Source organism: Stenella coeruleoalba (genome assembly GCF_951394435.1).
Source record: "Stenella coeruleoalba genome assembly, chromosome: 18".
Classification (NCBI taxonomy): domain Eukaryota; kingdom Metazoa; phylum Chordata; class Mammalia; order Artiodactyla; family Delphinidae; genus Stenella; species Stenella coeruleoalba.
The window spans coordinates 59,624,699-59,639,024 of record NC_137164.1 but is presented as its reverse complement, the minus strand read 5'-3'; positions in this window follow the sequence as shown (position 1 = coordinate 59,639,024).

Here is a 14,326-nt window from a genome sequence, read left to right as displayed (position 1 = left end):
CTAAGGTTGGTTCAGTGGGTTGTGTAGTCTTCCTGGTGAAGGAGACTAGTGCCTATCTTCTGGTGCATGAAGCTTGTCTTTCTGGTGGGCAGGACCGCATCTGGTGGTGTGTTTTGGGGTATCTGTCACCTTATTATGATTTTAGGCAGCCTCTCTGCTAATGGGTGGGGTTGTGTTCCTTTCTTGGCATGGGGTGTCAAGCACTGTAGCTTGCTGGTTGTTGAGTGAAGCTGTTTCTTAGCATTGAGATGGAGATCTCTGGGAGAGTTTTTGCCGTTTGATATCACATGGGGCCAGGAGGTCTCTGGTGGACCAATGACCTGAAGTCAGCTCTCCCACCTCAGAGGCACAGGCCTGACACCTGTCCAGAGCACCAAGATCCTGTCAGTCACACGGCCAGGTACGTGGGGAGTTTCTTGCCTTTTGGGAAGTTTGAGGTCTTCTGCCAGTTTCCAGTAGGTGTTTTGTAGGAGTTGTTCCACATGTAGATGTATTTCTGATATATTTGTGGGGAGGAATGTGATCTCCACATCTTACTCCTCTGCCATCTTAAAGTTCCGTCTATTCAAAATGTGATCTTAAGACCAGCACATGGGAATCATCTGGCACCTGGTTAAAACTGTAGAATCCCAGGCCAGACCTACTGAAGTGGACTGTGCATTTTCACACAATCTACAGGTGATTTTTATGCACATTAGAATTGGAGAAACACCATTTTAATTCAAACCTGAGCAGAGTTACTGTCATAAAACCTTGTTTTTTTTCTTTTCCTTTGTGCTTAGTCTAGTTTCACTTGTTTACAGGGTGCTTCATGCAGAGGCCTTGCACCCGGCACTTCAGAGTGCCTAGTGAGAAATGGCTGCGCTGACACTTTAGCTCGGCGCCGGGCCATGTGCGGAAGTGCTGCCCCTGACACTGCAACTCAAGATCTCTGTAAATTTTTAAAAGTAGATGACGGTTTCTGGAAATGTCAGAGTATTGTATAGAAAACTAAAGCATCTCCCAAAGACAATTATACTCTCTAGCTAGACAAATTATTTTTTAAAGTAACTGTGAAGACACTGTAGGGTGACCAAAACTAGGCAGAAACCAGAGGGTACATAATCCTTGAAAGAATGAAAAGAGTCTGGGTGAAACTCAGATCTATTTAGTTTTTCTACTAAACAATGCCCATTAAATATATCTCAGGCAAACAGTGAAGTAGTAATGGGCTGAGAAGTCAGAAGCCAGAATTTAAGATCAAAAGCAGCTGGAAAGTGAGAAAAAATACCACAAAAAAATGAATAATAAATGGAGGTGGCCCAAACTTGTATACAAACTCCCCCCAGGCCCTTGGCTGCTTCTTGAACTATGCACACATTGGGGGAAAGCCCCAGGGTGTTCAGGAAAACAACAGCTTGAAGGTTTAGAGAACTGAGTAGAGATCACAGCAGGCACTGAGTTCTAAGGAGACAGAATTCAGAGTTTAAAATTCCAAGTCTTTTTGAAGAAATTAATAAGGTGATTCTAAAATTTACATGGAAACACATAAAGTTAGTACAGCCAGGACAATGTAGAAAAAAACTGAATAGGAAGTGTGTTTGGTTCTGGGTGTGGGCTATAATAGATAGGGGCACAAGAAAGCTTGCTGGGAGGATGGAAGTATGCTATATCTCGATGTGATTTGTGGTTACACATGGATATAAGTTTGTCAAAATTCACTGAACTCTACACTTTCAAGCTGTGGATTATATTTTTGCAATGTATTCTTAAACTAAATAGAATATTGGAATAAGGTCATTTCAACATATTCCATGCCATTGAACGAACTCATGTGAGTTAGAATCCCTGAACTTCAGCCTTCAATAGCTTCATGAAAAAAACCTGTCTTTGTGTTCATCCCATTTTGTCCTCCCATTTGTGTCCATGTAGCCGCTGCTGTGGGCATCTCAGGTCTGGGCAGCTACTTGGTTAGTTCCACTATTTCCACTTCCCCACTTAGTGGCCTTGTGAAGAGTTGTCTGATCTTGTGCTCTTCTGTAGCTCTAAGAAATTTAGCATGGTTGTGACATGCTCCATCGCTGCGCTTTTCTATGGAGCAGGAAAAATCGCTGGAACATGATGTGGTATGAGGTTGACAAGATACAACCATCTGCTTGGACATATCATGCTAACACTTTTCTACTCGGATTTGATGGTGGGCTTTGGGGAACTCTGGGGCCTTGCAGTATCTCCAGTGCCTAGCAGCATTTCAAGAGCATAAGCGCACTATATCCTTGGATCGCCAAATGTGCTATTTTTAAAAAATGATTTCTTCTTTAAGTGGGCTTATCTAAAAGGCAGAAGAGTACAGGGAATGAGAATCTTTTCAGTCTCTCAGCTCTTTCCTTGGGGGTGAAGCTTAGAGAGTTTTGAAGCCTCATTCTACTTCTTAATATCTATGTGCCTGGGAAAGATAACCTATTTCAGGTCTGTGTAAGGTTTTATAAACTCAGAGGTAAGGCTCTGTAAAATGTGTATAATAGTAGAACATCTCTCCTAGTGTTTTTAAGAGGAGTAAATAAAATAATGTAAGCTATTTACAAAAATTTATATTATAGGGTAAAAACCCAAAACTACTATTATTAGCTACTCACTGGACTATAGTTTAAGAAAGAAAGGGGGATTATTCTTATTGGAAATTAAAAAATTCTGTGGTGTCTTACTGTTCCTGAGGTAATGGGCATAAAATACCCTAGTTATAGCTGAAAAAGGGACAAGAAATAGAGGGGGCAACAACACATTAGTTTAATATATAAAAATATTACTCTGATTCACTCTCCATGCCATAGTGTCCTATGTAAAGAAAATAATATACTCATAAAATTAATGTAAGGATTACATAGGAAAATAATGCATTCAAATTTCTTACCATGATGACTGATACATAGTAAGAACTCAGTAATGTTAAGTGAATTGACTTGTACAAGCACCGTTTCTCATGAATTCAGAGGAGAAGAACACATATAGGAAAACGTTTATCAAGAATAAAATGTAGGGCTTCCCTGGTGGCGCAGCGGTTGAGAGTCCACCTGCCGATGCAGGGGACACGGGTTCGTGCCCCGGTCCGGGAAGATCCCACATGCCGCGGAGCGGCTGGGCCCGTGAGCCATGGTCGCTGAGCCTGCGTGTCCGGAGCCTGTGCTCCGCAACGGGAGAGGCCACAACAGTGAGAAGCGTGCATACCACAAAAAAAATTAATAATAATAATAAAATGTAACAATAGCCAATTGCATAGTTATTTCCTAAAACTGACCTGAGTAAATTAGCCATCTAGTAAGAATATTGAGCCACCACCTTTCTAAATTAATGTTAACTTACACTAACATACTACAATCTATTACATAAAGGCCTATTACACTAATCTTCTGAGGTAATCCTCAAAACCTGTGAGATAGATATTATCTCTCTTTAATGAGAGGTTACAAGTCCTGCAGAGGTGACACACAGTTGTGTCAGAGCTGAGATGAAAATCCATGAATTTAGGTTCAAAGTCTCTGGACTTTTCCACCAATCCAGAAATTTTTCATATGCAGAAATAGAGCAAGCTATTTCTGCCACTTCCCAACTTTTCCCATTAGGACTCCCCTGAGACCTCTCACTCTTATCCAAGTTCTTTCTGGCTTAGTCTTCCATGAAAGTTTTTGTGCCTTATCTTTTTCTAATTAGTTTTGAAACAGAATGATCATGTGCATTCTTTTCACTGGATCTGAGCCACTGCAGGGCCTGAAAGAAAGGTGACAATATATTGTGAGGATGGGAGGTGTGAGCACTTAAGAAATAAATGGAATTCAAATGTGTATGTCGGTTCAGAATGGGCAGGAAAGAACCAAGAAAATGGTTTTCATTTATCTTCCTTTTAATCAAAGCCTGCATTTGAGGAGATGAGGTCCATCCCTCAAGGCAGAAGGCTAAGGGCTCTGTAATCACCAGATATTAATCTATGGTAGAACAGACTCTACCGTCTACCTCTTTCCTAAAATGGGGAAAATTCATCTTTTAAAGACACATCTCTAGTTTACCTTCCAGATAGATAAAACTTTATATCTGGTAACACTGATATTAATTAATTTTATCAGATCTCATTGCCAGGATTCATTTGTTTCTTCGTATACAAATACTGTAAAATCACTAAGACATTAACCAATAATGAAAATTTGCATAAAAATAGAGAACTTGTGCACCAGGGTGATAAGTACAGTACTTAGTAGCATAAGAAATATTTTGTGTATTAGTATTGGTATATGAGAAGCTAAAGTTGATTCATCCATCATTGCTTCATTGAATTTTAATGTTTTGATCAACTCATTATGATATTACAGTTTTGGGTGAATTTTAATGAGTTCAAGTATTCATTAGGATACAGTATAATTATTTCCATGGAGTATGTGCTTTGGTTCAGTGATATTTTATTGAATCATATAATTATGAAATCAAATGCAGCATCATAAACATCCATAATTGAAGAGACATGTAGCATTATTCATTGAAATCCTGGCATTTAAATTCAAAATTAAGTATTACTAACACCTTTGCTGGAGAGGACAATGTAAAGTATCTGAATCATGTCTTGCTGTCACAGGAAAAACTGCATCCCAAGTAAGTTTTTAATAATTCATGCTTCAAAGTCACCAGTGACATAAAATAACATGGTGAAGATGTCTAAATTTTATTATAAAACAAAACTCTCTCATTGGTTAGCATTTTTTAAAAAAGGAGAAAAAGGAAACCTACCCACTATAGACATAAGTAAAAAGATGACCTTCGGTGAAGATGTAATTTATAAAATGTGTAAAGTATAATCAATTCAATTGTAATCAAGAATAAGACCAGGGCTTCCCTGGTGGCGCAGTGGTTAAGAATCTGCCTGCCAATGCAGGGGACATGGGTTAGAGCCCTGGTCCAGGAAGATCCCACATGCCGTGGAGCAACAAACCCTGAGAACCACAACTACTGAGCCCGAGCGCCTAGAGCCTATGCCCCGCAACAAGAGAAGCCACTGCAATGGGAGGCCCGCGCACCACTACGAAGAGTAGCCCCCACTCGCCACAACTAAAGGAAGCTCATACGCAGCAACGAAGACCCAATACAGCCAAAAATAAATAAATTAATTTAAAAAAAACGAATAAGACCAAAACCACCAGTGGGAGTGGCCTAAAACTGTGATTAAAAATAATGTTAAATGTGGCTGCTCTGCAAAAAAAAAAAAAAAAAAAGATAATTAAATCTTACTTAACTCCTTAGTGTCAATTTCAAGAGGTTTCCACTGGCTAAGACTTTGTAATTGGGGCTGTTTCTTTACTGAAGTAGAAATAAATTTTTCAGATACCTGTGTTATCCTTTGGGTCCTTCGTGGTTTCTGTAGTGGAATGGCTAAATTGATCTGGGTACAGATTCATGACAATTAAAGCATGACAGGATCTCACTGGCATTTTGGGGTGAAGAGCTGATACCTGTTGTCAGAACTCACGTCCCAGCCATTTGCCTCTTTGTCCTGCTTTCGGATTTGCGCTGCTGGCAACCCTGCGTCACCCCACAGGGCACAGGGAGAGATTCTGGGTCTACTGAGGGTCACACGGGGGCCACAAGATGTGAAAGACATTGTCACTTTTGGACCATCTCAGGTGTCTCCTACTGCCTCATGGCCTATTCAGGGGCAGAGGAGAGGCCTTCTCTAGCGGGAAAATTTTCAGTTTGTTCTCTTGAGGTCTACATTTTGATATGTCCTAAGGAATTCAGAAAAACAGGTTCTTCTTCACAAAGCCTGGCATTCAAAGGCTTTTCTGATGCACACCCCAAAATCCTGTTTTGGATACCAGAGGTAAAATAATAAACTCTTTGCTCCAACAATCCTTATGCCTTATCCTTCAACCCTCTTCCTTGCTTTTCTCCTCCTCCCCACAGATGAATGGCTCAGGAAACCATGGAAAAGACTGGTATATGAAACTGTACAAGGAAAGCCCATACTAGTACATATATAAAATATTAATATATATTATTACCTTTGTTATACATGTATAAATAATTCCTTATTAAATACCTTTGCTGGAAATATTGCTTTGAATTTCTGACTACTTTTGTACTTAGTTATTTACAAGAAAAATTATTTGCTCATACTGTAATAAACTTTATAATATTTAAAAAAGTATTGTTAAATTGCATTCCAGAAAGCTTGTATGAGGGAGCCCAATTGAGCCCATCCTGACCAACCTTATCTTGGCCAATTGAGGGTGGTAGGGAAAGAGAGGGAGAGACAATGAGAGGTTTTGAGAGAGTTGTGCTTCATTGTATGTATTTACATAAAAGGAAGTTGAACACTGGCCTCTTTTTTGAGGATCATTACTCACATTTTTGTCTATTCTTAACTGTGGCAACATTTAAGACTGGTGGTATTGTGCTTTTGTTATCAACTTTTATGAGCTCTTTATATATTAAGGGTATCAAATCTTTGTCATATTTATTACAACTTATCATTTTCCTTTAGTTTTAGATTTTACCTTTCTGATGGTATTATTTATTATAATTGCAATTTCCATAATCCTTTTACACTTTAAGTCCTGCAAGTACATAAACCACAACTGTCTTATTCTTTACTTTATCCTAAGTACTTTAAAACAGTAACTATACATACTTGTTACTCAATAAGTAGAGCAACCTAACGTGAGCTAAAAGTAAGGAATCAAAACATGAAAAAATAAAGATTTACTTTTTGCTGCGTAGAACGATTTGGCTGGCTTAATTTTGTTCTTTTCAATTGTAAGAACAATTTGTACTTTTAATACGAATTACTAGAACTTCAAAAGGGAAACTGAAAGAGGTTGAATAGTTTCACAATCAAATATAATTTTTTTGTATTATCTGTATTTCGCTATGAATGTATTTTGCATTTCATTTATATTTCTTTGTACCTGTGAGCATACTGAATGTGGAAACAATTATCCTTTTTATTTTTTTTTAATTAATTTATTTATTTACTTATTTTTGGCTGCATTGGGTCTTTGTTGCTGCACATGAGCGGCAAGCGAGGGCTACTCTTTGTTGCGCTGAGCGGGCTTCTCATTGCAGTGGCTTCTTGTTGTGGAGCACAGGCTCTAGGCATGTGGGTTTCAGTAGTTGTGGCACGCAGGCTCAGTAGTTATGGCTCGAGGGCTCTAGAGCGCAGGCTCAGTAGTTGTGCACATGGGCTTATTTGCTCCGCAGCATGTGGGATCTTCCCGGACCAGGGCTCGAACCCGAGTCCCCTGCATTGGCAGGCAGATTCTTAACCACTGCGCCACCAGGGAAGTCCTGTCCTTTTTAAAACTAAGTATATATAACACTGATTTGGGATTGACGTAACCTTCCCAATATGAATGATCGTTTCATGTGACTACATTTTGTTTACAAATTTGTGTTACTACTCCTTCCCCAAGCTCTGTAACCTTTCAATTCTTAATATTGGGATTAATTTCAGAAAGTAGTGTTAAAAGATAAACTGAGGCATATTAAAAATTTTAAGAATTTATTTGTGCAAAAATTAATTCAAATCAGGGAGTGCTAAATGCGAAGTGGTTAGAAGTGTTCCACTGAGAGGAACTTGGGGTAGAGATTTTATAGAGAAAAAGGCAGAGGAAAAGTTAGGAAATCATTGACTGCAGTAACTTAGAGTAGTTGGCTCTTTGTGACTGGTTGTCCTTAGGTTTCAACTTTGTAACCTTAAGGCATTTACAGGCTTAGAGTCTGCTTTGCTTATGTCGACCACCACGGCACTAGAACCAGGTCACTCTAATGACCCCCTTGTTTAATTAATATAACAGTGGTTACACTTTTCTTAAAAATATGTATTCAAATGATAGCAATTGTAACTTTAGTACTAACTGATTAAGAAAATTGATAATGCCAAATGAATTTGAGTATATATATCAGCAAATCAATATGTACATCAGCATACACTTGAAAAATGAGATATCCAGTCTATAGTCATGGCACATGGATTTATAGACCCCTTCCAATACCTGTCTTAACCTCAGTGTCATTTGCTCACTCAAACCCTCTTGTATGGCTCACACATTATGAACCACTGTTTGAAGAGGATAAATGCATGTCAGTCATCCCCCGAATTTATAATCCTATGAAAATGAACAAACATCACTTTAAAAATGGTTGATTTGTCTGCTGGTTTTCCTCAAAGCATAATTTTCTCATTCCCAAAGCAGAAAGTTATTTCCTACTTGTCAATCTTTCAAGATTAAAACTGGCTTTAGTCTACTGCAAAACCCAATGATAATTTGAAGAATTATGGGCTGGCTTCTTCACCCCAAATCTATGTAGGATACTCTGACATATGTTACTATGGAGAGGACAGTTGGTACTTTTAAAAAACAAAAGAAGAGCATTTTGTTTTTTCATGAAGGAGACATTTCAGTATCTTAAGTGCTCATTTGCAATCACATAAAATGTTTTCTTTTTCTTTAAATGTCAAGGTGATGTTTTTGTGATAAATGTAAAATCAAATTCATTCTTTATACCTTAAGCGACTTTAGCAGGTGGGAGACAAACAATTATAAGTAGGCATTCCTGAGGCTAAAGCAAAAACACCTTTAGAACTTAAATTCTTATATAAGTGGTAATAATTTAAAAAATATTTTTGTGCTCTAAATATTTTTAAGGTGCAAAATATATACTAAAGTACCAAGAAGGCATTCACACACTCACAGCAAATTTCATTGCATATCCAGTAGAGAAGCAGCTGTATTTAAGTATGACTATCATTACTCAAATAATCAAATTTATTGTAACTGCTAAAATTACTCTAGAAATAATAGGTCTTATACTTTCTCATTCACCACATATCCAAATTACAGTATTGTCAGAGTTATTTTGCTCACAATAATTGTGGGAAGTGTGGAGATTAAGTATTATTGTCCTCATGAAAATTCCAAGGCAGAGAGAATGGGAGGGCCCAGCTCTAAATCAAAGAGATAATTAACGGTAAAGATAGGACCAGAATCAAAATAAATCCATTCTCTGCCAAGCTTTTATTCAACCAGAGTACCTCTCTCTATTGGCAATAATATAAAATGCTTTATTGTATTTAATATTTATAAAGAAAGTCTTAATTCTATAGTTGATGTTCTACATAAAAAAGGTTAAAAAAAGATTATGAACATTGTTGCCAGGAAAATAGTTACATCATATCAACATTAATATAAATGATAATATTATGCTGGGTAGGGGTTGCCCTCCTCTCCGCCCACCTGTCCCCCACTCCCCCCCATGGCTCCAGGCAGATCTGCTTTCACAGTTTCAGCTTCAGGTCACCTGGCCTGAGGTGATGGCCCTAATGATATCTGAATCACCTTCAGGGCCATTCTCCCCTTTTCGTGAAGAATAGCACACATTCACAGCTAAAAAATTCTGTCATCCTGTTCTATAAAATCAAAAAGGTCCAAAAGCCTTCCTTCACTCTGTCCCGTTTTCTCCGTTCTCTGTAATCCCATCTGGCAGTATTTCTGCTGGTACAATCCCATCTCTGATCCTGGCCTCTACGTGATGGCTGATTAAGTCCATGGTTTGTATCCACTCTGATCTCATCAAAATGGTCAGTTACACTCTCAGTGTCCTCTTCAGAATATGCTTTCGCATTTTTTTGCAATATGGATAGGCTGAGAATTTTTCAAATCTTTAAGTTCTAGTTTCTTTTTGCTCATTGCTTAACAATTCCTTCTTCAACTTATTTCTCTCTTGCATTTTACTACCAGCAGTCAGGAGAAAACAAGCCGCTCCTTCAACAAGTTGCTTAGAAATCTCAGCTAAATATCCAGTTTTATCCGTCTCAAGTCCTATCTTCCACAAGACACTGGAACACAGACACAACACAGCCAAGTTCTTTGTCACTTTATAACAGGAATCACCTTTTTCTCCATTGTCCAACAACATGTTCCTCATTTCCATCTGGACCTCGTCAGAATGGCCTTTACTGCTGTCAACTAAAAAATTATTCACAACCTAAAAGTTGAGAGTTAGAGTTGTTTTATTCGGTGGAGATTTTTAGGACTTCAAGCCCAGGAGGAAGCATCTCAAGTAACCCTGAGAGAACTGCTCCAAGGAGGTGATGGGGGAGCTAGGATATATAGGAGTTTTGTAACAAAGGGCAGGTAGTCAGGAACATCAAAAGATTACTGTCAATTAAAGAAAACCATGTGCCTCTTGGCCATCTGTATGTCTTTGGAGAAATATCTATTTAGGTATTCTGCCCATTTTTTTGATTGGGTTGTTTGTTTTGATGACATTAAGTCTCATGAGCTGTTTGTAAATTTTGGAGACTAATCCCTTGTCGGTCACATCATTTGCAAATATTTTATCCCAATCTGTGGGTTGTCTTTTCATTTTGTTTGTGTTTCCTTTTCTGTGCAAAAGCTTTTGAGTTTAATCAGGTCCCATTTTTATGTTTGTTTTTATTTCCATTATTCTGGGAGACAGACTGAAAAAGATATTGCTGCAATTTATGTCAGAGAGTGTTCTGCCTATGTTTTCCTCTAGGAATTATATAGTGTCCCATCTCACATTTAGGTCTTTAATCCATTTTGAGCTTATTTTTGTGTATGGTGTTAAAGAATGATCTACAATGAGATATCACCTCACACCAGTCAAAATGGCTATCATCAAAAAATCCACAAACAATAAATACTGGAGAGGGTGTGGAGAAAAGGGAACCCTCCTACACTGATGGTGGGAAGGTAAATTGTACAGCCACTAGGGAGAACAGTATGGACAGAGCTACCATATGACCCTCCTGGGCATAAATTGGGAGAAAAACATGGCCTGAAAGGATACATGCACTCCAATGTTCATTGCAGCACTGTTTACAACAGCCAAGACATGGAAGCAAACTAAACGTCCATCAACAGAGGAACGGATAAAGAAGATGTGTTACATATATAATGGAATATTACTCAGCCATTAAAAAGAATGAAATAATGCCATTTGCAGCAACATGGATGGGCCTAGAGATTGTCATACTGAGTGAAGTAAGTCAGACAGAGAAAGAGAAATATCATGTGATATCCCTTACATGAGGAATCTAAAAAGAAATGATACAAATGAACTCATTTAAAAAACAGAAACAGACTCACAGGTTTAGAGAATGAACTTATTGTTATGGGGGGGAAGGGTGGGGGTAAGGGATAGTTAGGAAGCTTGGGATTGACATGTACACACTGCTATATTTAAGATGGATAACCAACAAGGATGTACTGTGTAGCACAGGGAACTCTGCTCAATGTTATGTGGCAGCCTGGATGGGAGGGGAGTCTGGGGGAGAAAGGACATGTGTATATGTATGGCTGAGTCACTTTGCTGTGTACCTGAAACTATCACAACATTGTTAATAGGCTCTACCCCAATATAAAATAAAAAGTTTAAAAAAAAATAAAGAAAGAAAACCAGGTATGTGAAGTTAAAGAATTTAGCACTCTTCTCTGTGTGGGAAGATGCAAGAGTCTGGGCTCACTGAAATCATTCCTTTGATATGCACCTCAGCCATCTGGGGCATGTGTTTTCACATCCTGAGTTTCCTCACTGTAGGGAGTGGCTGCAGTCTGATGGGTGCTAGATGGCAGGTATTCTTTCCTTCCTGAGTTTCCTCAGGGCTCAAGGGCTCACGCTGGAGGGCTGCAATCATTGATGACTGTAACATCCTTTGTTTACTGATGTGGCAGGCAATATTCCATTTATCACTGTCTATATTTCTACCAACATTCTATATACATGATTACTTTTGTATTCTCTAAGAAGATGGAAGATTTATTCTCCTTTCCTTTCTGAACTCTCACCAGAATCACTTTTAACAGTCCATAGGCTTTTCCTAACACGCACCTCAAAACTCTTCCAGCTTCTAAAACTTCCACATTTTTAGGTATTTGTTACAGTGGCACCCCACTTCTTACTACCAAAGTCTACCTTAGTTCAGGCTGCTATAACAAAATACCATAGACTGGGTGGCTTAACAAACATTTATTGTAACGATATTGATATAATTATCATGTCAATATTGATGTAAATGAGAGTACTGTTACATGTATCATATTATAAAATCAGTGTTTAGGGACTTCCCTGGCGGTCGAGTGGTTAGGACTCCACCCTTCCATTGTAGGGGCCCTGTGTTTGATCCCTGATCAGGGAACTAAGATCCTGCAAGCTGGACTGCATGGCCAAAAAAAAAAAAAAATAAATAAATTACGTATTGAATGTGGATTAAAACTAATTTAAAAAGTTGTTTAAAAATCATGTATGTTCTGGCAGCACATGCACTAAAATTGGAATGACTCAGAGAAGATTAGCTGGGCCCTTGCAAAAGAAGACACACAAATTCATGAAGCACTCTGTGTATTTTGTGAAGCATGTTCTCTTAGAGATTATTGTTTCACTGTAAATCTGAAAGCGGTCCTGCAAGACATTCAATGGTGGATAACCACTTTTAGAGGAAGTAGGTTAATTAATTTTTATACTTAGTAATTTTTAAAGTTTAAATTTTGCATTTTAAGTGCTAAAAGTGACCTATTTTATTTTCTGAATTAATACTACGTTCCCCTGTATTTTACCTTTTTCTCTTGAAGTGAATTTAGGATTACATAATAATTTAATGTGGTGTTACTACAGTGTAGTATACAGATATTGTATATAATCCATCAACTCATTTGTCATCTACTGGAGATTTCCAAAGGGAATAAAAAATAATTTAGACATTAAAAAATAGGTATTGATAGGACCTGGAGATTACCATACTAAGTGAAGTAAGTCAGACAGAGAAAGAAAAATACCATATGATATCCCTTACATGAGGAATCTAAAAAAAAAATGATACAAATGAACTTATTTACAGAACAGAAACGGACTCACAGACTTAGAGAACTGAATTTATGGTTACCGGGGGGAAGGGTAGGGATGAGGGATGGAATGGGAGTTTGGGATTGACGTGTACACACTGCTATATTTAAAATAGATAACCAACAAGGAACTACTGTATAGCACAGGGAACTCTGCTCAATACTCTGTAATGACCTAAATGGGAAAAGAATTTGAAAAAGAATAGATATGTGTATAACTGAATCACTTTGCTGTACCCCTATAACACAACATTGTTAATCTACTATACTCCAATATAAAATAAAATTTTAAAAAAAATATTGCAGAAGCATCATACATTTTACAAGTATATTAATTGTGTGAAATAATAAAGAGCTACCTTGATCATAACAATTAATTTTGTTCTTTAATTATCTGTTACCTGCTGCATCTGACTTTTCTATGTATATGTTCACATCCAGAGAGGCAAAATTTTAAATACCAATTTATAATTAATTTGAAAATTTTATTACACCTTTATCGTTGTTTGACCTCCAGAATTCCTTTTGAGAATTCATCACTGAAAAGGTGTTGAGGTGAAAGAAAAGGTGAGAAGGAAAGGTAATTTTAGGAATATCAGAAAAATGTACCATACATTGCAATGTCACTTTGGAAAAATACGTGTAGCATAGTAATTAGAGTAATAAAAGACAGTATGTAAAACAATATGTCTAAAGTTCAGACCTTGAGTATTTAATGAATATGCAACTTGATTTAGATAAAAGCAGTTGTGACCTGTCCTGATGAAATGGAAAAGAACTGGCTTATAAAATTAAAAAATAAATAAATGAGTAGCAATGCATGAGTTAAACAAATATATATTTATTTCAAAACTGAATATTCAAACAAGAAATAAAGGAGCAGCTTTATCAGAACAAAATGCAAATTGTGGTTAATATTGACATGATCTGTGATTAGTGACATGAGGAAAGAAACACATGCTAAGAATTGGTACATGATTTTATTGACAATACATTCTGTTGTAGAAAAGTCACAATTACATCTGTTTATGGTTATATGTTTCTTAAAGTGTCATTTGTGACATCTGAAAATGTTTTAATTAAGGTTTTGTATCTAATTCGATCTGTACCCCAAATAATCTTGATATAAATGACATGAAGTGTTGAAAACACTTTAGTAAAATTATCATTTCATAATAATTGAAAGAAGTGGAGTCATTCAAACAATTTATACCTCAAATATTTACATACAAAATATGAATTCTCAATGTTTTTAAACTGATGACAGTAGAAAATAATATAGAACTCTATTACAATAGAGACTGTTCACTTGAAAGCATTTCTGTGTTTTTTCCCACTACTGCTATTTATTTCATCCAAACAAAAATATTTGCAATTTATATACCTGACAGTATCTGATAAGTCCATTTCTTCTTCTGTTAGATAAGTTTATTCAGATGCCT